The 16,089-nt window shown below is 36.5% G+C and overlaps 1 protein-coding gene across 7 annotated transcripts in view; it reads left to right on the top strand.

The window, feature by feature from the left end:
- The first annotated feature begins 3,234 nt into the window (after nucleotides 1-3,234).
- GOLGB1 (golgin B1) overlaps nucleotides 3,235-16,089 on the top strand; it is an 87,656-nt gene continuing 74,801 nt past the window's right edge. For 6 of the 7 annotated variants that reach the window (XR_008297688.1, XR_008297687.1, XM_027060959.2 and 3 more), the window contains exon 1: nucleotides 3,235-3,386. The gene's annotated coding sequence lies outside the window, so the exon portion shown is untranslated. Of the gene's footprint in view, nucleotides 3,387-11,734; nucleotides 11,790-16,089 lie in introns of those variants that run through there. The other variant, XM_027060957.2, reaches the window with a different exon arrangement.

Genomic DNA, 16,089 nt, shown 5'->3' with positions numbered 1-16,089 from the left:
TCTGTGGTTAATCCAGGTTTTCCTTTCCATATCAACTTTAGAATTCATTTTTTTGTTATTCACAAAATAACTGTTCTTATCCATGAACATGAAATATTTCTATTTACCTAGCTGTTTTATTTCTTTCATCAGAATTTTATGGTTTGTCTCATATAGCTCCTGTACATGTTTGTTAGAATTATGCCTAGGTCTTTCTTTCTTTCTTTTGGTGCTAATATAAATAGCATTGTTTTTAATTTCAAATTCCAATTGTACATTGTTATTGTAAGAAAAACAATTGATTTTTGTACATTAACTGTTTATCCTGCAACCTTACTATAATTGCTTATTAGTTCCAGGTGTGGTTTTTTTGTTGTTGCTTTTTTTTGTTTCTTAGTTTATTAGGGATTTTCTACATATAAAATCATGTTCTGCAAACAAAATATTTTATTTCTTTCTTCCCAATCTGTGTATCTTGTCTTACATTAGTTAGGAATTCCAGTACAATGTTGAATAGGAATGGTGAGAGAGGATGCCCTTGCCTTATTCCCAATCTTAGGGGGAAAAACATCTCATTTTCACCAGTTAGAATAAAGTTAGCTGTGGGATTTTTGTAGATATTCTTTATCAGATTCAGGCAATTCCCTTCTATTCCTAATTTTCTCAGGGTTTTTTATTTGTTTTTTTTGCATGAATCGCTGTTGAATTTTGTCAATTTTTTCTGCATTGATGTAATTGTGTGATTTTATATTTTTTGTGTATTTATTTACACATCAAAGTTTCTATTTATCAAGAAATTACTTTTATTTCTCTGATTTTAAGATTTATTGGCATAGTTATACATCAGACTCTTGTAAATTTAAACACTTGTTCACTTAACAATTATTTATTGAACATGTACTCTGTTGAAGATTATGTTAGGTATGGAGAATACATTAATAAATCTGTATGAAAGTTTTAGGATAAGTTTGCATTTCGCATAAGGGATGGAGAGAGAATAAGGCGAAAGGACTGGAACAAAGAAGCCAACAGGGAATTGGGCAATTGTAAATCAGACAGGATGTGACATTTCCTGCCTCCCAATTTTTTCTCACCACGCTATTAATTGAGGAATGGTCACTCTTTAAGGGACAACTGAGTGATTATAGACTTCTGCAGTCTCTAACTGCTTTTGAGTTCAGAGCAATATCCCTTATCATAAAATAGCACACACCACATCATGACCTACTCTTTGTCTACCTGTTCGTAGTACTCATGTCGTTCCTTAAACAGTCCATGCACATGCTGCTCCATCTGCCTCCACTGCTCTTTACCCTCTTATCTGATAGGTCAACTCCTAATTATCTTTTATTACCTTGATCACTCTCTCAGGGCCTGAACTGTTTCCATTAAATTGCATTCTAAATTATATCCAGTCTTTCAGTGCCCTTTGAAATAAAACCTCAGTTTAGCTCTTTAACCTCCACCCAGTATTATTCTTTCATTTCCCTAGAGTTCACTGTAATTCTCACTGAATGGCCAGTCTGTACTGACCCAAGAATGAAGGGCAGAGCCCTAAGAAGACCTACTATACAGACAATTTTCTAATTTCTTCTTCTATAAGAAAGTTTCATGACATTAAAACTAGAAGATCTTTTCTAAGGCTGAATGTGGAAGCAAGAAAGTATGGAGAAAGACAATGTGCAAGGGAGTAACTCAATAGCACTCCAAGCAGATGGTTTCTATTTTCTCTGAGACAGAAGCGAGTTCATCTGCCAGGAATGTGAGGAGGGTGTTAAAAGTTCCAATAACTGTTGTGGAAATGAGAAAGGAAGCTGAATACACACTAAAGATTCAGGAGAGTGCTGAAGATGGAGTGAAATTGGAAACTGAATGTGTAGAAGTAACCACCTCCCTGAGGTCAAATTTTCTTCTGCACCATTCTGTGCTCCAAAAGGTAGGAGTGAAGACTGGTGGTTGCACTGATCCAGGCTTTGCTGGGTGGGCAGTCAGGGAAAATGAGAATATAATGTACTGATGAAGTAACACAGCTTTGGCATTTGATTCAAATCCTGGTTCTGCCCCTCAATATGTGAATTTATGCAAATTACTTAATCATTTTAAGCCTTAACGTGTCCAATGAAAAATGGCGACAATCCTATGTACTTCACTGATTCAAAAGATACTGAGTGCCCTACTGCATACTGTTCTTGGACCTGGAGATACAGCTGAGATCAAAAGAGACAAAAATTCCTGTCTTTTGGAAGTAAACATTTACAGAGAAGAGAAAAAACAAAGACAACAAAGGGTTTAGGGAACAAATAAGCAGAGAAGGGGTAAAGTACATGCAGGAGACTTCTATGAAAGGTGAGTAGCCAGCAAAGCCCTTAGTGAGCTGATGTTTGAACCTGAACGAGTTATGTGAGTTAAGGTGAGGATTCATATAGTGGGCTAGCAATAAATTCAAACTAATAGTCTTGCTGTCAAGAGACTTCCTGAAATCAAGGTTGCTGGCTTTCCCCCCTTTCCTTAGAAGCTTAAGGAGAGCACGCATGATTTGGGTGACTACTATTGGAGCTTCTCACTTCCAGACCTGAGTCCTCAAATCTCACCTCTCGCTGAAGTGCCAGCTCAAGTGCCACTTAAGAGGCACTTTCCTAACAGTATTCACTCTTCTCTCACTCACGTCGAGATATCTCTGATTCTCTTTCATAAAGCCGCCAGGTTCTATCCAAGTTCTATCAGTAAATTGTTACTTGTCTTTGGGTGACTCACTTTAATCCGGGTCTCATTTTTCATCAATAAAATGAAAAGATCATATTAGACGACCTACTTTCCGACTCTTACTATTTTATGATTCTAAGAGTAAAACCCACATCCCCACTCCCTTCTCACAGCTCATTCAACAATCCTGTCACAGCTGGTATCCGCAGTACCGGACTACGCAAAAACCCAAGCCATAGGGTGGGTCAGTCACCATCAACACCACAGAAGAACTCGGGCCAAGTGGTCCACCCATTTCACAGCGTTAACACCTGACCCTCCCCAAAACGCCCACCCTCCGGGCATTTCCGGTTTTCCGCAGATCTTCTTCCGGAACACTTGCTCACGTCTGACTCCGCCCCCCCTCCATTCGTTAAAGACCATTGGCTCTTTCTTTGAGGAAGAGGAGAATTTCCTAATGTTGATTGGTTTCCGTCATTGTTGATGGGTTAGTTACAAACAAGGCGTGCCTGGTCTCCCTGGTAACGCTCTGCCAACAGCTCTGATTGGTTCTTGTCCTAATCCCATCTTCCGTCCCAACTGCGAGTGGTTGAGTCCCTTGACGGGGCGCGGCGGTGGTAGGTGTCGCGTACGGGATTCCCGAGCTGACGTGGCTTAAATTTGGGAGGGGGGCAGCTGGCGCCTCCGGCCGCAGCCTCTTCCAGGTGAGTGAGGGATACTCCCCAACTCCTCCCTTCTTTGAGTCTTTTAACGGTCACCCCTCCGCAGGGGCTGCCGAAGCGGCCACACTCGGGTCCCCTCCCTGCCCCTCCTCTTCCTATTCCGTCCTGGATCCAGCCCTACACACGCCTCCCTTCACCTACCAGGCCTAGTTCTAATTGCCCACATGCCAGCTGGCCCTTTGGAAGGGCTTTGGGGGTCTCACTGTGCGGCCTCGGGGCACATATGCGCGGTCTGCTCCCTCCCCAGGACGTTTCTTCTCCCGGAGCGACGGAGAGGGCTCTCGGGTCAGCCCTGTCCTCTCGGCCTTGTTCCCTGAGCGGCCTGTTCAGGCCGCCCTGGGTTCGCAGTAGCTGACGTCGGAGAAAGCCTGTCTGGGCCCTGCGCTCAGGTTCTAAACTTAGTTTCCGGAAAGGGAAGTGGGACCCAAAGGAATGAAAGCTCTTGAGGGCGGAGATCACAGAAACGGTGGAGATAAAATGCAAAAAGGGACCTGGCAAAAAGATCCTGCTAATGAGTTGCTGGTGAGATTTGGAGAGAGGAATAATCTTTGCGACGCCTTCAGCACTAAAATCCCAGGAATCAGGGGTAGACATACTGTTAGAGAAAGAGAATCCTGAAGAAAGTTCTGGAGGAAAAAGAAGATTTGGTGCTGTGGAGGATATTTATCTGCTTAAGGGGAGTGGTGTGTGGGAGTGCGAAGAGGAGAGTGAGTTCCTTGACAAATGAGGAATATATTTGTCCGACTTATTTTAAGAGTTCCATTTGGTCTGTGGGGAAAGGACAGTTTAAGTGTAGGACAGAGATATTTAAAATCACTGGATAAGTACTTTCACTTTTGGCGATAGTTGGAAGCTTTCTGAACTCTTAAAGAACCTTACGGTTCTTTTTGCAAGATGGCAGTGGAGAGCTCCTTACAGACAGGCTTAGAGGCCTTTCCAGAAACACGAAGTAATTAAAATTTGCATGGTCAGAATGACTATGAATGGTCAAACCCAGTAAACATTAACCTGGAAATGGCAGGATTTGGTCATGGAATAGATATAGGAAGAAGTTGAAGAGAACTAAAAAGTTGCAACCATTATACACTGACAGTTTCACAACTTTTACTTTTCATCCCTTGACCATGTACTTTTACTTAAATGCTTTCCTCTTCACTGCATTAACTTCGTTTGACCACATCAGTAGTTCCTAAACATTTTTACACACCCTATCAGTAGAACGTTTTTGAACAATCATATTCCAAATATGTTATATTTAATTATGGATACCATATGCATAGCACAGTAAACATATACAAAAACGTATTTAAAAGGATGAAAAAAAAATCTTGCCTACTCTCCAGGACACTCCTAACCCAATTTGGGGACCATTATAAAGTTTGTTTATTTTGCAAGAAGGCTGTTTACATTTCTAAGGATCTACAGACTGGATGGAGAAAACTTTTTTTTTTTTTTTTTGAGGTCCTCCATTCTTCTGGAATGGGACCTCCTAGAAATCCTCTTTAGGCGATCCTTTTTCCCTCTGCTTGAGTCTTAAAGGCCCCCTATCTTTTTCCCTTTTGCATTAATGGATTAATTAAAAGGATGTCGATTTTATCCGTTTATAAAAATAATAAATCATTCATAAACTTCTCTTGGTTAAATACTGTTAGGAATAAATTATTTGGAACACATCTCACCACTGATCGTCACATACCAGTCTGTTGTTAGGAACCACTATATAAAAGGAGGTTAGGCTCTCTAATACTATATTTTTAATTCAGCCATGTAAAAATCAGCAATATGTACGTTAGGTAAGTTGAAATTCAATACAAAAGGGTATAATATAAAAACAAAAATCTCTTTCTCCCCTATCTACTGGGCTTTTTCTCATTCCCTACTTCCCAGAAGTAAGCATTGTAAATAATTTGCTTCTTCTTAAGAAACTTTCTGATCAGACTCAAGCACTTACCTAACATGTATCCCCCTCCTATTTCTTTCCCACAAGTGGAGTCATGATACACATACTATTCTATACCTTTCTTTTGCCTCTTGATACTATATTTTTTTCTATCCATAAGTATTAAAGTACCTCATTCTTTTAAAAGGCTATACAGCATGTCCTTGTAGAAATGTCAAAATGTACTTAGTGTGTTCCCTATTGATGGACATTGGATTGTATTTATTAGGCATCACAAACACTGCTGTAGTGAATATATAAGTATATGAGTGCTCTCATGGCCCCAGCCCTAATTTCAGCCCCAGTGATGAATGTTGGGTGATGAGGTTACTCACAAAATAGATTCTTTTTTGTATATCTCCATCAGCCAAGAAGCTTTATGGTGCTCTGTGATTAGTTAAAATATATAATCTCTCTTATGCTGTAGTTTACAAACCTTAAAACTGGGGATATTGATAGTACCTCCTTGTTGGGGTTGTTTTAATAATAAAAAAGTAAAGTAATGAGGATATATGTTTTTATATGTAAAGCTATTGAAATAATACTTAGTGCATAGTACTGCTTATATAAATTATATCTACCATTTACTTCTAAATTTGTTAATGAAAACATTTTTTTGTGTCATGAAAATTAGCTTTTCATTTTGTAATTGTAAAGTTATATCATAATATTGGATATGTTTTTTCCAGCTGTATAGCACCATTTCCTCTCAGTTCCTCAAACCAATTGAAAATCACTTTGAGAATTAAGGAATTAAGGAAAACTGCCCAGGCTCAACCAAGTACACTTTAAATAAATTTGAGGAGTGACTTGGAGATCTCACCATTTTCTGTGGGAAAATGTGATTTAAATTCCAAAGCAGATGTGTACCCAGACATGCACTATCTTCAATTATTTATTTTTTTTTATTTTCCCATGCATTTTGTACTAAGTTTTCTGTGGTTAGGGACATTACTTATATTCTTTTTATGTTTTTGTGGCTCCTGGCATTATGCTCCATGCCAAGTAGGTACTTTGAAAATAATTATTTATAGCAAGCAGTGAAGACTTTGCAAAAATAATACTTATTAAATTTCTAGTGCCACCTCAACAGACGAGTGTTGAGATCCTGTGGCAGTGTTTGTGGAAGGTGTAGCTAGCATTGACTTGAAAGATTGTTTTATTTGCCTGTTTTATTGAAGGCTGGCCTTGGCATGAAGCCCTGATTTTTTTTCTTTTCCCAAATTGCTACTCATAGTTCTGGTGCTTTATAAAACAATAGCAAGAGCATTTTTTGTCCCAGCAGTCACACATATTCCTTACATGAATTTATTATAGTGAACATGAATATTTTCCCCCATTTGTCCATTTCTGTCCTACAGTGAGCCTAAACAGAGGGGTAGATCCATCTTTCTTCATTTGGCTTAAGCATGACTACTTTGTCTCTTTTGCCCTCAAGTTCTCAACCTTTCAACTACATAAAGCACTTAACTGTGCCTGAGATACCCTTCCCAATTACATTTCCACATTTTCCTTTTATGACAGCCACACAAATCACTCTTGAATCATGGAGTCATAGTACTGGGCGTTAGAATATTTGTCAGTCTTCTTCACTTGAAGATGAGGAAACTGTAAGGTAACTTACCCAGCATAGTACAGCCTCTTTGTGTTGGAGCCAGAACTGAAGGCTCAGTTCCTGGCTCCCAATTTGGTGCTTGTTCCACTACTTCCTTTCTCATGGACCTGTCCGATTATTGTATCAATCTATGAGAAACTCCTTTTACTTTGACCTGAAATGGTACATCCTTTATACTGATCTTTCCTTTCTTTTTTTTTTTTTTTTAATTTTTTTTTTTAACGTTTATTTTTTTGAGACAGAGAGAGACAGAGCATGAACGGGGGAGGGTCAGAGAGAGGGAGACACAGAATCTGAAACAGGCTCCAGGCTCTGAGCTGTCAGCACAGAGCCTGACGCGGGGCTCGAACTCACGGACCACGAGATCATGACCTGAGCCGAAGTTGGCCGCTTAACCGACTGGCCACCCAGGCGCCCCTTTCCTTTCTTAAAATGTACATATTTTTAAATGGTTATGTGAGGAAAGTAACCTATTTTTCATTTGAAGAGCTTTTTATCTTATTCAGTAATGCTTTTTTAGTAGAGATACTTTGAAATGTATTCATTTCTCTTGAGTGTCAGTTTTATTTATCTTAAAATGGCAATGATGATGATACTGATCTTGCAGATTTTGTGAGAATTATAGAGAAATTTGTATAAAGTACATATTGCTCAATAATTATTTCCAATAATATTATCATGATCCTATGTTCATTTGTATGTATCTTCATGTGCAGTAATTTTCAGTAGGCTGCTGGTGGAGACACACCCTTCTCAGGAGGATGAATCAAAATCTCATGCATGGCAGTGGTGGATACCAATGGTGGGGAGAGTTTGAGAAAACATTTGGGATTTTAATTGTATATTTGGGGAAAAAAAAAGCAACAACTCTCCCAATAGAAATTACATATCCCTCACAGTCTTCTTGGCTAATGGTAATATACAAAAGATTTGGTTTAGGGCATACCACCTTCGGTATACATGTGTGCATACGTTTGGCCACAGATGATAACACGTTTTACATTTCTCTAAAGGTCCTATGGTTCTAAAATGGTTGGGAATGTTGCCACAATGTCTGAAATCTCAGTACTTTCTGTTTAGCCCTAAAGGTAGTAGCAGAAGCAAGCAGTAGAATCCAAGCTAGTTAGAGCAGAAAGTGTGAGTATGAACAGAAGGACTATGATAGAGGTGGGTTGAGGGTTGGTTTGAGAATCTGAAGTGAAAATGATGGGAAGTGGCCAGTGATTGAGGTATTTATAGGTCATGGTGTGTGACCAAGCCAGGGGTTAAGTTGAGTAACTCTGTTATAGACGGCTCTAGCTGTTAATGGATTTTTAAAAAGACCTTTTTATTGTAAAATAAAACTCAAGAAGAAAAAAACACACACACCAAAAGACATATAGCTTGATGAATTATTAGGAGGTAAACATTCTTATCATAACTGTGAGGTCAAGAAATCTAACTTTGTCAGTCATCTGAGAAACTCCTCCATTTGCTCTCTCCTTCCTTTCACAGTAATCACTTCCTTGTGGTTTCTCTATGGTTTTATCACCCAAATGTGAATCTTTTCCCTCCCTTCCCCCCTTTTTAACTCAGTGTCTCTTAAGTCCTTTCCTTATAATTTTTGTTGAAGAACTTAGACTTTTTGACCTGTGGAGTTTCCCACACTCTGAGAATTTCACTTTCATGGGGCAGTTCAGCATATTCCTGTATCCTTTGCGTTTCCTACAAATTGGCAGCTGGATCCAGAGGCTTCACCAGACTGAGGTTTGATCTCTTTGTCAAGACTATAGATGGTGATAGAGTCTTTCATCAGAAGGTTCCTATATCTGGTTTTGTTCTTTTTGTTGTTATCAGCTATTGATGTTCAATGTCTACATCCATGAATTCATAAGGAGTTGCAAAATAGTAGACTAAATATTCCAGTTCTACCATTTTGTTTTCATTTGTTAGCTGAAATATTTTATATGGATATGGATCCCCTTATCTACTATTTGGTTTCTGAATGGTAAAGTTCAAATAGAAAAGTCAAGATAAATCCTTGACTTTGTTAGTTTTCAAGATACTTAGTTTACCTGATGAGTTTAATATGAACTTGTGGATTGAAGTATTTTTGGTGGGTTTCAATCCATTGCAATTGATATTCTTCTTAGAAACTCACTTGTACTTTGGCCTGTGAGAACCTTCTCAATTTGGATCCTGGGTCCTTTTTTTTTTGTTTTTTGTTTTTGTTTTTTTTTTTAGGAAAAAAATGAAATTCACTTTTATTAATGAATATATCATTGTGTATACTAAATTTACAAAGAAAAATCTATCAAAAACCACATAGAACTAATGGGTACATTTAACAAGGTCACATGATACAAGGTCAATATGGAAACATAAATTATATTTGTATGTAGAGCAACTATTTGGAAAATAATAGTAAAACAATATTAGAGTAGAATAAAAAATTTAAATACATAGGGATAAATTCAACAAAGTATGTGTAAACCCTGTACTATTAAAATTATAAAAAAAAAATACTGACAGAAATTTTAAAAGACCATAATAAATCCCTGTTTCTGGATTATAAAACTGGATCACATATTGGTTTTTTTTTCCCCCAGGTCCTTTTGACATGACTCTAGTTAGCCTTTGATTGCTTCCTTGCTATTTGTATGACAAGATGTTTTAGGCTTATTGTGTACATTTCCTATTTCAGAACAGGAATTAGCCATTTCTCTAAGAAGCTCTCCTACTTAAAAAATTTTTTAATGGAAAATAGTATTGCAAGACCCCAATCTAGCACTAGAGATGTTCATTGCCTCTCAGTTTATCATTATTTTTAAGTCTTTTCAGTGGACAGAGCTAGGAAAATAGATGTACTGAGGTAAAATGCCTTGTAAGTTTATACTGATGCTTTCAACTCAAATCCAAGATCAGCTTTTATCTTGAGGTTCTTAATTTCTTCTGTTTTACACCTGTATTACCTTTTTTCACATTGAAAATATGATAGAATTACTATGCCTGTTAATTGCTCAGTTATTGCACTTTAATTCCACATGGTACATGTGGTACTTGTCAAGGAATAATAATACTAATACAGTCACCACTAATGTTGGTTATTGAAAATAGTTCTAAAGGGTTTTTTTTTTTTTTTTGCATATATGATTCACATTCTTCCCAGGTTTTCTTCATGGTAGCCCTATATATTGTTAGAGCATGTAATTATTTAATATTATGTTCTCTCCATACCAGTGTTAGTTCTACAAATAACTATATATTTAGTGCTTACCACCAGTCTTTATGATGATGTTTAATCATTTTGGTCATCTCAAGCTTTCTTTTTAGTAGGTGCCTTAGGAAATGTTCGTGGGAAAATTTTTCATGAATTTTCTTGCATGCTTTTAACATTCTGTGCTTTTTATATCAAAAATGAAGGTCATTTTTGCTGAAAATAAAATCCTTGGCTCACATTTTCTTTCCCTGAATATCTCAAATGTGGAACTGTAGGATATTTTTCCTGGCAAAAACATTATAAAAAGTCTGATATTATTATTATTATTATTATTATTATTATTATTATTATCATTAGACAAGTCACATGATCTTTTGACCTAAATCTTAAAGATTATTTTTAAGTCCATTAGTTTTACTAGAATGTCTTCTTGGTCATTATGGGTTGATAACCCCTGCTACATGGTAGACTCTTTCAATATGTAGCTTCAAAGTTCAAAATTTAAAATTTCAGTTAAATGCTCTTCAGTTTTAGCTTTTTGTGTCTTTTCTGTAACTTTGGTTACAGAAACTTTGGTTTTCTTCTGCAGGGAATTTGATTGTTCACATGCTTATCATCAATCTTTATCACTTTCTTCTGGTTCCCTTTGTATTGATTACCTTTAAAAATTTTTTTAAGAATAAAAAAATTTTTATTGGGATGCCTGGGTGGCTCAGTTGGTTAAGCGTCTGGCTCTTGGTTTCAGCTTAGGTCATGATCTTGGGGTCATGAGATCGAGCCCCAAGTCGGGCTCTGCACTGACAGTGTGGAGCCTCCTTGGAAGTCTCTGTTTCCCTTTCTGTATGCCCCTCCCCTACTCACACATGTGCCTCCCACCACTAAATAAATAATAAACAAACTTAAATAAAAAAATTATTAGGAATAATTTTAGGTTTACTATAGAAAATATGTAGACAGTTTAGAGTCAACTATACTCCTGACAAAGTGAATTTGTCAAAACTAAGAAACCAGTGATGATTCATAACTAACCTCCATACTTTCTTTTAATTTCATTAGTTTCAACATTAATGTCCTTTTTTCTATTCCAGGATCAAATTACAGGACATCACATTGTATTTAGTTCATTCCTTTTTCTTTCTTTTTAAAAACTGAGATAAGTGTAGAGTCATATGCACTTGTAATGAAATAATACAGAAAGATCCCTTGTACACTTTGTCTTGTTTCTCTCAAAGTTTAAAATTTTATAAAACTATTGTGTAATATCACAACCAGGATACTAACATTAATGCACTCTCACCTTTATATGTGTGTGTATAAGTTCTATACAACTTTATCACCTATCTAGGTTCACGTATCCACTGCTACAGTTAAGATATCAAATAGTTCCAACACAAGAACACCTTCTGTTGCTTTTTTATAACTTCAGCCACCTCCTGCCTTTCTGCTTCCAAACCCTCCATGGGCAACCACTGATCTGTCTTCCATTTCTAAAATTTTGTGACTTCAAAAATATTATATAGGTGTAGGATTATATAGTATGTAACTTTTGGAAAATTGGCTTTTTTTTCATTCAGCAGGAGATTCATCGAAATTATTGGTTTGTTCCTTTTGATTGCTGTGTAGTGTTCTATGGTATGTATATACCACAGTTTGTTTAACCATTTTCTTGTCAAAGGACTTCTTTGCAGTTTGGGGCTCTTAACAATTGAAGCTACTATGAACATCCATGTACAGGTTATTGTGTGAATTTAAGATTTCATTTCTCTGAGACAAATGCCTAAGAGTAAAATTGCTGGGTCATAAGGTAGTTGCATGTTTAGTTTACAGGTAATTTCTTTTTGATTTATAAAATTATCCTTTATCATAACTTTCTTTTTTCCTTAAGGCATGACTTATGAATGTTCATTTTCCTGGGTATTTTTTGTTTGTTTTAGTTTTATCTCATTTCCAAAATGATTTTTAAAACTTTTCAATTATTTCTTGAGTTTCCTCTTCAGTTTTGGGTTTTTCTACTAGGGAAGGTAAATTGATAAATATATTTGTTTTAATTTATTTCAAATCAAAGAAAACCTATACATGTGTTCAGCCAAGTTTGCATCATAGAACAACCTATCAAAGTTTAATCTTTCTTTTGTAAAAGTAAATATGACACATATCTCTATCATATACTTAACTATTTGTGCTCTGGTGTGCTCTTAGTTGGTATATAAAAATGTATCAATTATAGTTAGCTATTAATTTTTGTTAACAAAATGTTAATATTGGAAATAGATATTGTCATTGTTATTTTTGAGCTTTATTGAGGTATAATTGACAAAAATGTACATGTCTAAAGTACACAATGTAATATTCTGCTATACATAGACATGTTAAATGATGACCTCAATCAAGCTAATTGAAATATGGAAAGTACCCATCACCTCACATAATTACCATTTTGTGTGTGTGGTGAGAACATTTAAGATGTACTCTGTTAACAAATTTCAGGTATACAGTACAGTGGGTTTTTTAAAAAATATTTATTTATTTTTGAGAGGGAAAGAGTGAGCAAGCTGAGGAGGGGCCAAGAAAGAGGAAGACAGAGATCTGAAGCAGGCCCTGTGCTGACAGCAGAGAGTTCTATGTGGGGGTTCACTTGAACCACCCAGGTGCCCCAATACAGAGTTTTAAAAAAAATGTTTGTTTATTTTGAGAGAGAGAGAGAGAGAGAGAGAGAGAGAGAGAGAGAGAGAGAATGAGTGTCAAGCAGGCTCCACACTCAGCATGGAGCCCAATGTGGGGCTCAGTCACACGAATGCAAGGTCATGACCTGAGCGTATATCAAGAGTTGGATGCTTAATCGACTGAGCCACTCAGGTGCCCCTCAGTACAGTGTTATTAACTGTAGTCACCATGCTGTACATTAGATCTCCAGAATTTATTCATTCTGCATAACTGAAAGTTTGTACCCTTTAACAAATATCTCTTTATTTCCCTTACCCACTTTTCCTTGGCAACCACTATTTTACTGTCTGCTTCTACAAGTTTGACTTTTTTAGATTCTGTGCATAAGTGAAATCATGCAATATTTGTCTTTCTGTACCTGGTTTTATTTCACGTAGTATAATGTCCTCTAGGTCCATCCATGTTCTTGTAAATGACAGGATTTCATTATTTTTTTAGGGCAGAATGATATAGTGTGTATATACACACACACACACACACACACACACACACACACCACATTTTCTTTATCTGTTCATGTGTCAGTAGACACTTAGGTTGATTCTATATTTTAGCTATTTGTGAGTAATGCTGCAATGAACATGGGATTTCAGATATCTCTTTAAGATACTGCTTTCATTTCCTTTGGATATATACCTAAAAGTGGCATTCCTGGGTCATATGGTAGTTCTATTTTTAAATTTTTTGAGGAACCTCCAGACCTTTTTGTGTAATAGCTGTATCAATTAATATTCTTACCAATAGTGTACAAGGGTTCCTGTTTCTCCACATCCTGGCCAACACTTGTTATCCATTGTTTTTTTGAAAATAGCCATTCTAACAGGTATGAGGTGATTGTGTGTGTGTGTGTTTGTGTGTGTGTGTGTGTGTGTGTGTGTGTGTGTGTTTAAAATTTAAATTCAAGTTAGTTAACGTATAGTGTAATATTGGTTTCAGGAGTAGAATTTAGTGATTCATCACCTACATATAACACCTGGTGCTCATCCCAACAAGTGCCCTCCTTAATGCCCATAATCCGTTAAGGTCATCCTCCCACCTGATATTGTGGTTTTAATTTGTATTTCCCTAATGATTATTGGTGTTGAGCATTTTTTTCCATAAAACTTGCCCATTTGTATGTCTTCTTTGGAGAAATATCTGGCCAGTTCCATTGCCCATTTTAAAATCAGATTGTTTCTTGCTATTGAATTGTTTGAATTTCTCACATATATTTTGGATATTAATCCTTTATCAGATGTATGGTTTGCAAATATTTTTTCCTGTTCTGTAGGGTGTCTCTTTATTCTGTTGTTTCCTTTGCTGTGGAGCATTTTAATTTGATGCAATCTCATTTGTCTATTTTTGCTTTTGTTGTGTGTACTTTTGAGGTCGTATTCAAGAAATTATTGTCAAGACCAATGTTAAGAAGCTTTTCCCCTCTGCTTTCTTCTGCTAGTTCTACAGTATTAGGTCTTGTGTTTAAGTCTTTAATACAGTTTGAGTTGATTTTTGTGTGCAGTATGAGATAGGGTCCAGTTTCATTCTTCTGCATGTGGATACCAGTTTTCTCAGCACCACTATTAAAATAGGGCCTATCCTTTCCCCATTGTGAATTCTTGGCACCTTTTTTGAACATCAGTTCGATGTAAATGTACGTATTTATTCCTGGGCTCTTTATACTATTCTAGAGGTCTGTATGACTGTTTTCTGCAAGTATCTTAATGTTTCAATTGTTATAGCTTTATGTTCTATTTTGAAAGCAAAAGTGTTATGCCGTCAGCTTTATTCTTGCTCAAGATTGCTTTGGCCATTCTAGATCTTTTGTGGTTCCATATGATTTAGATTTTTCTTTTTTTAATTTCTGTGGAAAAAGGCATTGGAATTTTGATAGGCATAGCATTGAATCTGTAGATTGCTTTGAGTGGTATAGGCTTTTAATAATGTTTTTCAAGTCTGTGAACATGGGATACCTTTCCATTTATTTGTGTCTTCTCAGTTCCTTTCATCAATGTCTTATAATTTTCAGTATACAAATCTTTCACATCCTTTGTTAAATTTATTCATTTTTTTTTAAAAAATATAATTTATTGTCCAGTTGGCTTCCATACAACACCCAGTGCTCATCCCAGCAAGTGCCCTCCTCAATGTCCATCACCCACTTTCCCCTCTCCCCCGCCCCACATCAACCCTCAATTTGTTCTCTGTACTTAAGAGCCTCTTATGGTTTGCCTCCCTCCCTCTCTGTAACTTTTTTTCCCCTTTCCCTCCCCCATGGTCTTCTGTTAAGTTTCTCAAGATCCTCTTTCAACAATAGCCAAATTATGGAAAGAGCCTAAATGTCCATCAACTGATAAATGGATAAAGAAGATGTGGTTTATATATACAATGTTAAATTTATTCCTAAGTATTTTATTTTTTAAAATGCTATTATAAATGGCTTTATTTTCTTAATTTTGAGGGGATAGTTTGTTGTTGGTACAGAGAAACATAATTTTTGTATACTGATTTTATATCCTGAAATTTTATTGAATTAGTTTGTTAGTTGTAATAATTTTTAAAAGTTTTTTAAATGTTTTTTTATTTATTTTTGAGAGAGAGAGACAGAGCACTAGAGGGGGAGGGGCAGGGAGAGAGGGAGACCCAGGATCTGAAGCAGGCTCCAGGCTCTGAGCTTTTAGCACAGAGCCCCACACGGGACTCGCTGGAACCCATGAACTGTGAGATCATGACGTGAGCTGAAGTCAGACCCTTAACTGACTGAGCCACCCCAGCACCCTGGTTGTAATAATTTTTTGGTGAAATCTTTAGGGTTTCTTATATGTAAGGCCATGTTATCTGCAAAAAGAAAATTTTGCTGCTTTCTGATTTGGGTGCCTATTATTTCTTTTCCTTGCCTCATTGATCTGGCTAGGACTTCCAGTACTATATTGAATAGATGTGGTGAGAATGGTCATCTTTATCTTCTTTCTGATTTTAGAGGAAATGCTTTTAGCTTTTTACCATTGAGTATGATATAACTGTGGGCTTGTATATGGCCTTAATTATACTGAGGTACATTCCTTCTGTACTTTCTCGGTTGAGAGTTTTTATCATGAATGGATGTTGAATTTTTTTAATGCTTATTCTCCATCTATTGAGATGATTATGTGATATTTATCATTCCTTCTGTTAATTTAGTACATCACATTTATTGATTTGTGGATATTGAACCATCCTTGTATCTTAGGAA

This window comes from Acinonyx jubatus, chromosome C2 (genome assembly GCF_027475565.1).
Source record: "Acinonyx jubatus isolate Ajub_Pintada_27869175 chromosome C2, VMU_Ajub_asm_v1.0, whole genome shotgun sequence".
Taxonomy (NCBI): domain Eukaryota; kingdom Metazoa; phylum Chordata; class Mammalia; order Carnivora; family Felidae; genus Acinonyx; species Acinonyx jubatus.
This window is presented reverse-complemented; position numbering and strand designations above follow the sequence as displayed.